The sequence below is a fragment of the Pavona decussata genome, unplaced genomic scaffold (genome assembly GCF_977016875.1).
Source record: "Pavona decussata unplaced genomic scaffold, jaPavDecu1.1 SCAFFOLD_67, whole genome shotgun sequence".
NCBI lineage: Eukaryota > Metazoa > Cnidaria > Anthozoa > Scleractinia > Agariciidae > Pavona > Pavona decussata.
In genome coordinates, this window is record NW_028145486.1 from 901517 (window position 1) to 910428 (window position 8912).

The window sequence follows — 8912 nt, forward strand, 5'->3', positions numbered from 1 at the left end:
TCCCAGTTTACAGGTCGTATTAGCAATATGTGGGTTAAAATTCGTAAAAGTTAAAAAATAAAGGTTAAACTGGCAACGAATTCAGCGTGTATACAACTATTTATTATTGTTTCTACTATTTTACTGAGTCAAAAATAAAGCTTGACGTCTCAATTATAAAGTACTAACTAATGCTAAAAACGACGTATCGACTGATCATCAGTCATTTTCAAGTTCGAGTCCTTCTGTAGAAAATTATCATATATGATATATACAACCGTAAAAGATGCTAGTTTTTAACAATGTTAGACTATATCAAAACGTGAAGATAAAGTGTAAAATAAAATAAAAATTATAAATTGATAAAACACAAGACATGAACAATGAATGAACTACACACGAATAAACACATCCTTATAAATGAGTCCAAATTTCTCTTCTTTTTGGTTCTAGTTTTTATTACTGCTAAGTTTATGTCAAAGAATTTCCTATTTACTCGAATTATATGATATATGAAATCTATTTTAAGTGTAAATGAAACACTCAAGTGGTGTAAGAAGTTGTTTGCTAAGCTTGTGATATCAACAGATGTCTGCAGGTGGAACGATATGGTTATTGACTTCCTCAGAGATAATTGAAAGCATAGCTACACAAAGTGCTTCTCTTTTCTTAGTAGGTGTTGCGCCTAGAATTTAATTTATCCCTAAGGAGTTTGCACGGAATTATTTCAGTGTGTTACATAAAAATTTACATACCGCGTCGGTATATCAGCTATGTTTTCCAGCTAGGTTATTTTCCTCCGTCTCAAGTTTGTATTGCGTCGTGTTCTGCGAGCGGGTATATTTCTCAGTTGGGAAGCGTTCTTCGCATGTCATTTTTATTTTCAAGTTTTTTATGGCCACAGTTTTGTAAGTATTTCTCTTAGTTGTTTGCTTGTATATTTCGGTTTGTTTATTTCGCGTAGTTCTTGTTGTTTTGTTGCAGTTTGTAATTTATAATTCCCGTTTTATTTTATTTCAGTCGAGCACACTTGTTTTGGATTATACGTTATCTTCGTATTTCGCCCTTTTCTTCTTCATTAAACTTTGGAAGTGCATTCAAGCTGTGGCATTTTATTTTTGTGTTCGTGGCGGTGGCGGCTTCGGCCTGCCACATTTATTCGAAAAACTGTGTGGAAGTTTATGTCAGCGACCGTGTTGGTTTTGGCCACATGTTCTCACAGGACCGTCGAGTCGACGACCGCTCAGGTAGTGGCACTCCTCGCTTAGAGTTGAAACAAAATTTGAAAACGTCACGGAAAGGATATAAGGGTCACGTAACAAAGATTCGAAATGAGATTGAAGCGTTGATGGTTTCGCAAGAGTATGAATGTGTTCGTGGCAAGTTAGCTAACCTGGAACCAGCATTCTCGAACTTTCGGCGTGCTCATAAAGCTTACGTGCAGTGTCTTGACGATCCGGAAGAAATTTTTGAAGCAACAACGTGGTTCGAAGATTTCAGCAACGAGAATCGCCGGTTTGTTCAGCGCGTTGAGAAGTGGCTTGATGGCTCTCAGAGGTTGCCTTTGGTGGATGCGAATGATTCAGCCAGCCAGTATGGCTCTTCTTCGGTGTTCAGAAAATCGCCGAGTTCGGTTTCCAAAGCAATTTCGCGTTTAACGGTGAAGGTCAAAGAGGCCAAGGTAGAAGGGGCTCTCGCTGAGTTAAAAATGCAGCAACTCAAGAACACAAGAAGAAATTCGATTTGCAGCAAAGACGTGTGGTAGTACAGCGCGAGGAGGAGTTATTGGAGGTCGAAAATAAAATGGAACAAGCGCGTCTTAGAGTGCAAATTTTAGAGGAAGGAGAAGGTTACAAGGATCATTTGGCGTATTCCTTCGATCCACCCCCGGCATCCGGTGTTCCACGTGCCAAGGGCGACGACCCGCGAACTGCTACTTTTCCGGACACCGGTTTTAATTCGAAGTCTGCACTTACACACGAGCCTTTGCCATCGAGAGTTGAGACGAACACGTTACACGCGCGTTTCGTTTTAGATCCTGTTTCTCAATGGAAGCGTGAACCTGCTTACGGTGAGCCTAATGCTAGCCTTGACCGTGGAAACCCTTATTACCGTGAAAACCTTCAACAATTATTGCATCAGCAGCAACAAATGATTGAACTTCAACAGAAGACCTTCCAGTCAATGGCGTCTACGATTAAACAAGGATTCTCCTTACCAAAACCTGACATTAGCAAGTTTGACAGAAATCCACTCGTCTACTGGAATTTTGTTCGCTCGTTTGAGAACAGCATCGCAAGAAACGCATCGGATGATAGCGAGCGCCTCTCGTATTTGTTGCAGTTCTGCACAGGGACTGCAAGGGAAGCCATTAGTTCGAGGTCCTCTGTTGAAGCCGTACGACCAGCGTGGTTTGCTGACCTTTGCGGATCAATTAAGAGACTGTCAAAACGTGTTGGAATCCATTGGATACCTGAACGAGATCAATAGCGCCGACAACCTGAGGAGCGTCGTGGAAAGACTTCCGTTTTATCTTAGAATCAAGTGGCTAGAGGTTGCTGATCGTTTGCAAGAGTCGGGGTTGAGACCTAGTATTCACCACATCTCCGAGTTTGTGTCCAAGAGAGCCCGAGCAGTAAACGATCCTGTATTTGGAAACATCGTTGCTGGCGACAGACAGAAGACCAAAAAGACTAACAGGCCCAGCAGCTCATCAAGGGGAACAACCTTCGCGGCTCAAGGGGGCTCAGTCAAGCTTAATTCCTCCAACGTGAAGAGTAGTGTAGTGAGTGATAACAGCCGTTCTGCTGTGAACCAAGGTATTGGTGTTGGGTCCGGGACGTGCGTTGTATGTGCAGGCCTACATCAGTTATGGAACTGTGAGGAGTTCAAAAGAAAATCGTATGCCGATCGCATAAACACTTTGCGAGAATACAGATTGTGTGACAGTTGCTTCAAGATGGAACACATAGCCAGGGGATGCCTGCAAAAGAGTGCCTGTTATGTCGAAGGTTGTAACAGGAAGCATATGACGGTGATCCACCCCCCCTACGGAGCTGTCTGCGAACCGCAACATTTACGTCAATCGCTTTCGTGAAGGAGTTCCTCGTCCGTGCTTAGTTGAAGATCGCGTTAGCCAGAGTCACACAATGACAATCGGTGCAACTTCCGGTGGTGATGGTGTCACCCTGCGTCACGCCATTAGAGCTGGCACAACTTCCAGACCATACTGCGATTTCTTGAGTCACGCTGGAGATCGTGTCACGCAGAGTCACACGACTGGCATTGGTTCAGCTTCCGGTACACATCGCGATATCCAAGGTCGAGCAAGTTCTGGTGGAGGTCATGTTACTCAGAGTTATGCGATTGGGGCCGGTGCAGGAAATCAAAGAAACCAAAACAACAGCTAACGGTCAACCGAGAAGAGAATACGCCTCAGAGTTGTTCCGGTCAAAGTACGTGACAGTTTGTCTGGTCGTATGCTATAAACGTACGCTCTCCTGGATAATGGTTCAGATGTTTCTCTCTGTGATTCTGAGCTGGTGAAGGAGTTAGGTCTTCAGGGTGAACGGCGAGATTTCTTCCTGACCACACAAGAGAAGAAGGACAGTGTTAAGTCCGGCTTGGAGCTGAAGCTTACCGTTAGTTCCTTGGATGGTGCTTCAACATTGGAAATACCGAGAGTGTGGTCCGTTGATTGCTTAAATATCTCAAGTCGAAGTATTCCAGTGCCTGAAGATGTGAAAGGATGGCCTCATCTGAGCGACATTGAGCTTCCAGAGATCCAAGGCAAAGATGTTAGGCTGCTCATTGGATGCAATGCACCAGAGGCTTTTTGGGTGTTGAAAGAGAGACGTGGTGCGAGAGGACAACCTGTAGCTGTACGATCATTACTTGGTTGGACTTTGATGCGACCTGTTGAGAGGTTTGGTGGAGATTCCAATTTCAATGTGAACTTTGTACGTCTGGAGAGCGGTAGAGGTGATCATGATGAGGCTTTATTGCAGCAAATAGAAAAGTTTTGGAGGACAGATTTCGTTGATGCGTTATGCAGTTCTAAAGTGGCTATGTCCGTAGAAGATCGGAAGGCACTAAAAACGATGGAAGATTCAGTTAAGATCGTCTCTGGCCATTACCAAGTAGCTCTTCCTTGGAGAAATCAGCCACCTTATCTTCCAAACAATCGATTGGCAGCCGAGCAGAGGTTGCAGTCGTTGAGGAAACGGTTTCTGCGCGATGAAGAATTCTTTCAAAGGTACAAGGGGACAATCAACGATTACATCTCCAAGGGGTTCGCCCATCGGGTGCCTCAAGAGGAACTCCACCCCACTGGCAAGCCTCTATGGTATCTTCCGCATCATGCAGTTTTTCACCCCCACAAACCAGATAAGTTGAGAGTAGTGTTCGACTGTGCAGCAAAGTTTCGAGGAACGTCGTTGAATGATCAGCTGTAACATGTTCCTGATTTCACCAACAACCTTTTTGGTGTCTTCAACAGATTTCGTCAAGAAGCGATTGCCCTTGTCTCAGATATCGAGGCCATGTTTCATCAAGTAAGAGTTGACCCAAGGAATCACGACGCTCTTCGTTTCTTGTGGTGGCCTGGTGACGATGTGAGACAGCAACCAGTTGAGTACAGAATGGAGGTTCATCTTTTTGGTAGTACCTCTTCGCCTAGTGCCGCGAGTTTTGCTTTAAGGAGGACTGCCCAGGACAACGATGGCGATTTTGGACATGAAGTGATCGATACTGTGCTCAAGAATTTTTACGTTGACGATTGTCTTAAGTCGGTTTCCTCAAGGGCTTTTGCTGTGCGCTTAAGGGTTGAGCTTTGTGGTTTGTTGTCCAGAGGTGGTTTTCGATTAACCAAGTGGCTGAGTAATGATAAGGATGTGCTAGAGACTATTCCGAAGTGCGAAAGAGCTCCGTCAGTGTTGGATTTGGATTTGTTTAACGACAATCTTCCCCTCGAGAGAACACTTGGAGTTCAATGGAATGTGGACACAGACACATTCACTTTCAAGGTTGTACCAAAGGACAAACCTTTCACTCGAAGAGGGATTTTATCCGTAACAAGCTCGGTTTATGATCCTCTTGGGCTGGTGTCACCTGTTGTCGTGTCTGCCAAGAAGCTTTTGCAAGACCTTTGTCGAAAGAAATTAGGATGGGATGATGTAATTGCATCAGAGGAAACTATGCGCTGGAAGGCATGGCTCGCAAACCTGCCTAAGCTTTCTCAAGTTGTCGTGTCGCGGCATCTTAAGCCAGGAAACTTTGGAGAGATATTGTCTTCTCAGCTTCACCACTTTGCCGATGTATCCCAAGTGGCGTTTGGGGCAGTTGCATATGTAAGATTTGAAAATGCGGACGGCCTGGTTCATTGCAACTTTCTTGTGGCAAAATCTCCTCTAGCCCATGTAAAACCGATGACCATACCGAGGCTGGAGCTGTCGGCAGCTGTCCTCGCAGTCAAGATTGACCGAGTATTTCGTGAAGAGTTGAAGTTTGCGATCGACAAGTCAATTTTCGGGTCAGATTCTACTGCTGTGCTGCAATATATTAGGAATGTGGACAAGAGGTTTCATACCTTGTCGCCAATAGACTTGCAGTCATACATGATGGTTCTCAGCCTGCCCAGTGGAGGTACGTGCCGACTTCCAATAACCCAGCAGATTTAATTAGCATAGGAGCAACTGCAGATGAGATGATTCATAACACTCAGTGGTTTAGCGGTCCAGAATTCCTGTGAAAAGATGAACGTTTCTGGCCTACTTTCCCAGAACCCTTACACGAGACTTTAGATGAGGATCTGGAAATCAAGAACGAAACACAAGTTCATCTTTTGGCTTTTCCAGTAACAACATTGACTTCGATGATCCAACGTTATTCTTCCTGGTACAAGTTGAAGAGGGGTGTCGCTTGGCTCATCCGCTTCAAAGAATTTATAAAGAACAAGCTTTATTCACGTAGGGGACTTAATAATCCTTTGGACGCCCGTCTGCTACCCAAGGAACTTTCTTTGGAAGACACAAGCACCGCAGAAGTTGAGCTAATCAAATACGTGCAGAGAGTGTCATTTCCTCAAGTTTTAGACGCTCAAAAAAGGTCAAGTTCTTTGGTTCGGCAGAAGCATGTACTGAGATGTTCAGGCTCGAGTGGCTCAATTTACAAGTTGAGGCCCTAGCTGGATCAGAGGGGAATTCTTAGAGTCGGAGGCAGACTTGAATATGCTCCAATAAATTTCCAAGCAAAGCATCAGATTTTGTTACCAAGCAACCATCACTTGTCCAACCTTATCATCATGGAACATCATGAGCTTGTTGGGCATTTTGGCCAGGGATACGTGTTGGCGAGCTTGCGTCAAAGGTTCTGGATTGTTAAGGGTCGTGCTACTGTTCGAAGAGTGATTGGGAGATGCCTTACTTGTCGAAGACAGAATGCTGTTCGTGGACAACAACTGATGGCGAGTTTACCCGAAGATCGGCTGACCCCTGATCAGCCACCGCTCGCTTCCGTTGGTATTGATTTCTTCGGGCCATTGTACGTCAAACGGCGTAGGAGTATTGTAAAGCACTATGGATGCCTTTTTACATGCTTAACCATGAGAGCCACTCACATAGAGGTGACTGAGTCTTTGGATACAGATTCGTTTGTCAATGCACTTCGGAGATTTATTAATCGCAGAGGTCATCCAAAGATCATAAGAAGTGACAACGGCACCAATTTATGCGCAGGAGAGAGGGAAATTCGAGAAGCAATAAATGATTGGAACCATCGGAAAATCGAGAAGTTTCTTCAGCAAAGGAATATTGATTGGAGATTTAATCCACCTGGAGCTTCCCATACGGGGGGAGTTTGGGAGCGCATAATCCGGTCTGCGCGCAAAGTCCTTGCAAGTTTGTTGAGGGATCAGCTGGTGTCTGGAGAGGCTCTTCGCACCGTTATGACTGAAGTGGAAAATGTTTTGAACAGTCGTCCTTTAACACCCAATAGCAACAACCCTACAGATTTCGAAGCTTTGACGCCCAACCATTTATTGCTCCTGCGACCGAACGGTAGCATGCCACCAGGTGTTTTTTCTAAGAATGATCTATATTGCAAGCGCTGTTGGAGACAAATTCAGTACTTAGCGGATGTATTTTGGAAAAGATGGCTGTCAGGTTATCTACCTGCCCTTCAAGAACGCCAAAAATGGACAAGACCATCACGGAATTTTTGTGTTGGCAACTTGGTTTTGGTTGTTGATGAAAGAGTTCCACGTGGACAATGGCCTTTGGGTCGGATCATTGAAGTGCATACTGAAAGAGATAATCTCGTTAGATCAGCAAAGATTGCAACCAAGAAATGTACTTTGATAAGACCTATTACGAAGCTGTGCTTTCTTGAGCAGGACCTTAAATGAGAACTGTCATTAAAGGAAGACTTTTCAAGGAAACGCCGATCACTTTTTGTGAACTTGAACTTTCAAATGTCCTTAAGACAGAACATTTATTTGTTTATTTATTTTTCGTTACTTTTCTAGACGCTTAAAAGTTTAAGTGAACTTAACGCTTTAAGTTCAGGGGCCGGAATGTTGCGACTAGAATTTAATTTATCTCTAAGGAGTTTGCACGGAATTATTTCAGTGTGTTACATAAAAATTTACATACCGCGTCGGTATATCAGCTAATGTTTTCCAGCTAGGTTATTTTCTTCCGTCTCAAGTTTGTATTGCGTCGTGTTCTGCGAGCGGGTATATTTCTCAGTTGGGAAGCGTTCTTCGCATGTCATTTTTATTTTCAAGTTTTTTATGGCCACAGTTTTGTAAGTATTTCTCTTAGTTGTTTGCTTGTATATTTCGGTTTGTTTATTTCGCGTAGTTCTTGTTGTTTTGTTGCAGTTTGTAATTTATAATTCCCGTTTTATTTTATTTCAGTCGAATCACTCACTAGCACACTTGTTTTGGATTATACGTTATCTTCGTATTTCGCCCTTTTCTTCTTCATTAAACTTTGGAAGTGCATTCAAGCTGTGGCATTTTATTTTTGTGTTCGTGGCGGCGACGGCTTCGGCCTGCCACAGTAGGTAAAACTAATATCGTTATTAACATTTAAGGTGAAGATGAAAATGTGTAATAAAAGCGGCTTTTATTTTGAATGTCGTAAAATCAAACAAATTTTATAGCTCTAACCAATAAGAACAGACCTAAACAATGCAATAAACTAATCAGAACTCGAAGCAAATAGATGTCGTCGACGTAAACTGCGGGGAAAGGCATGCGAGCAAGTCACGACTGGTTTATTTGATATTAGTTGAGATCGTGGTGCAATGAGGTTCGCTAACCATTCACAGAGAGCTTAGAAAAGCAAAACCAAAGCAAAATCTTTTTAGTTTAGTGTGTGGCACTATCGGAGTGGGTTGGGTCTAAACGCCATATGGATTAATTTAAAACGTGTCATTAGAGCTTTTCATTCATTTCTTACGCACGGATTTGTAGTACATATAAGCTTAGTGTCCATGGTAAAAACACAATGGTAAGTTATCAAGTTAAAACTAACAAACAAACTTGTCACAGTGACAATCGTAGGAAAAACTCTTTTAAAGTGGAACGGTATGGTTCTTGAATTCTTGACGACCAGCTTGTACCATTTTTATTTGAATGCGTGCATGCGCAATGATCGAGTTATCGTGATGTGGGCTGAAATTTACTCGCTCGATCATTCTCGACCCCAGAGCTCTTCTGCGCATGACCAGCAGGGAGGAAGAGCTCTGGGGAACCCTGGGACCTATACCGCTCCTGATTGGTTTACGGCTGAAACAATTGAAACAAAGGAGACTTTTGACTGATTGGTTAATCCCTTTCCTAGAGCCCAGGTTCCAATGACGGGCGCGCCAACGAAAACATTATAAACAAACATGGCGGCGATGGCGGCCGAAATAAGGATTTCTTTTTC

At 43.5% G+C, this 8912-nt stretch overlaps 1 pseudogene across 1 annotated transcript; it reads left to right on the top strand.

Moving 5' to 3' along the window:
• The first annotated feature begins 1777 nt into the window (after positions 1 to 1777).
• On the top strand, positions 1778 to 7986 carry LOC146477948 (uncharacterized; annotated as a pseudogene). The gene is made up of 2 exons (XR_014865201.1): positions 1778 to 3091; positions 3336 to 7986. The product of XR_014865201.1 is annotated as an uncharacterized LOC146477948 (transcript).
• The last annotated feature ends 926 nt before the right edge of the window (positions 7987 to 8912 follow it).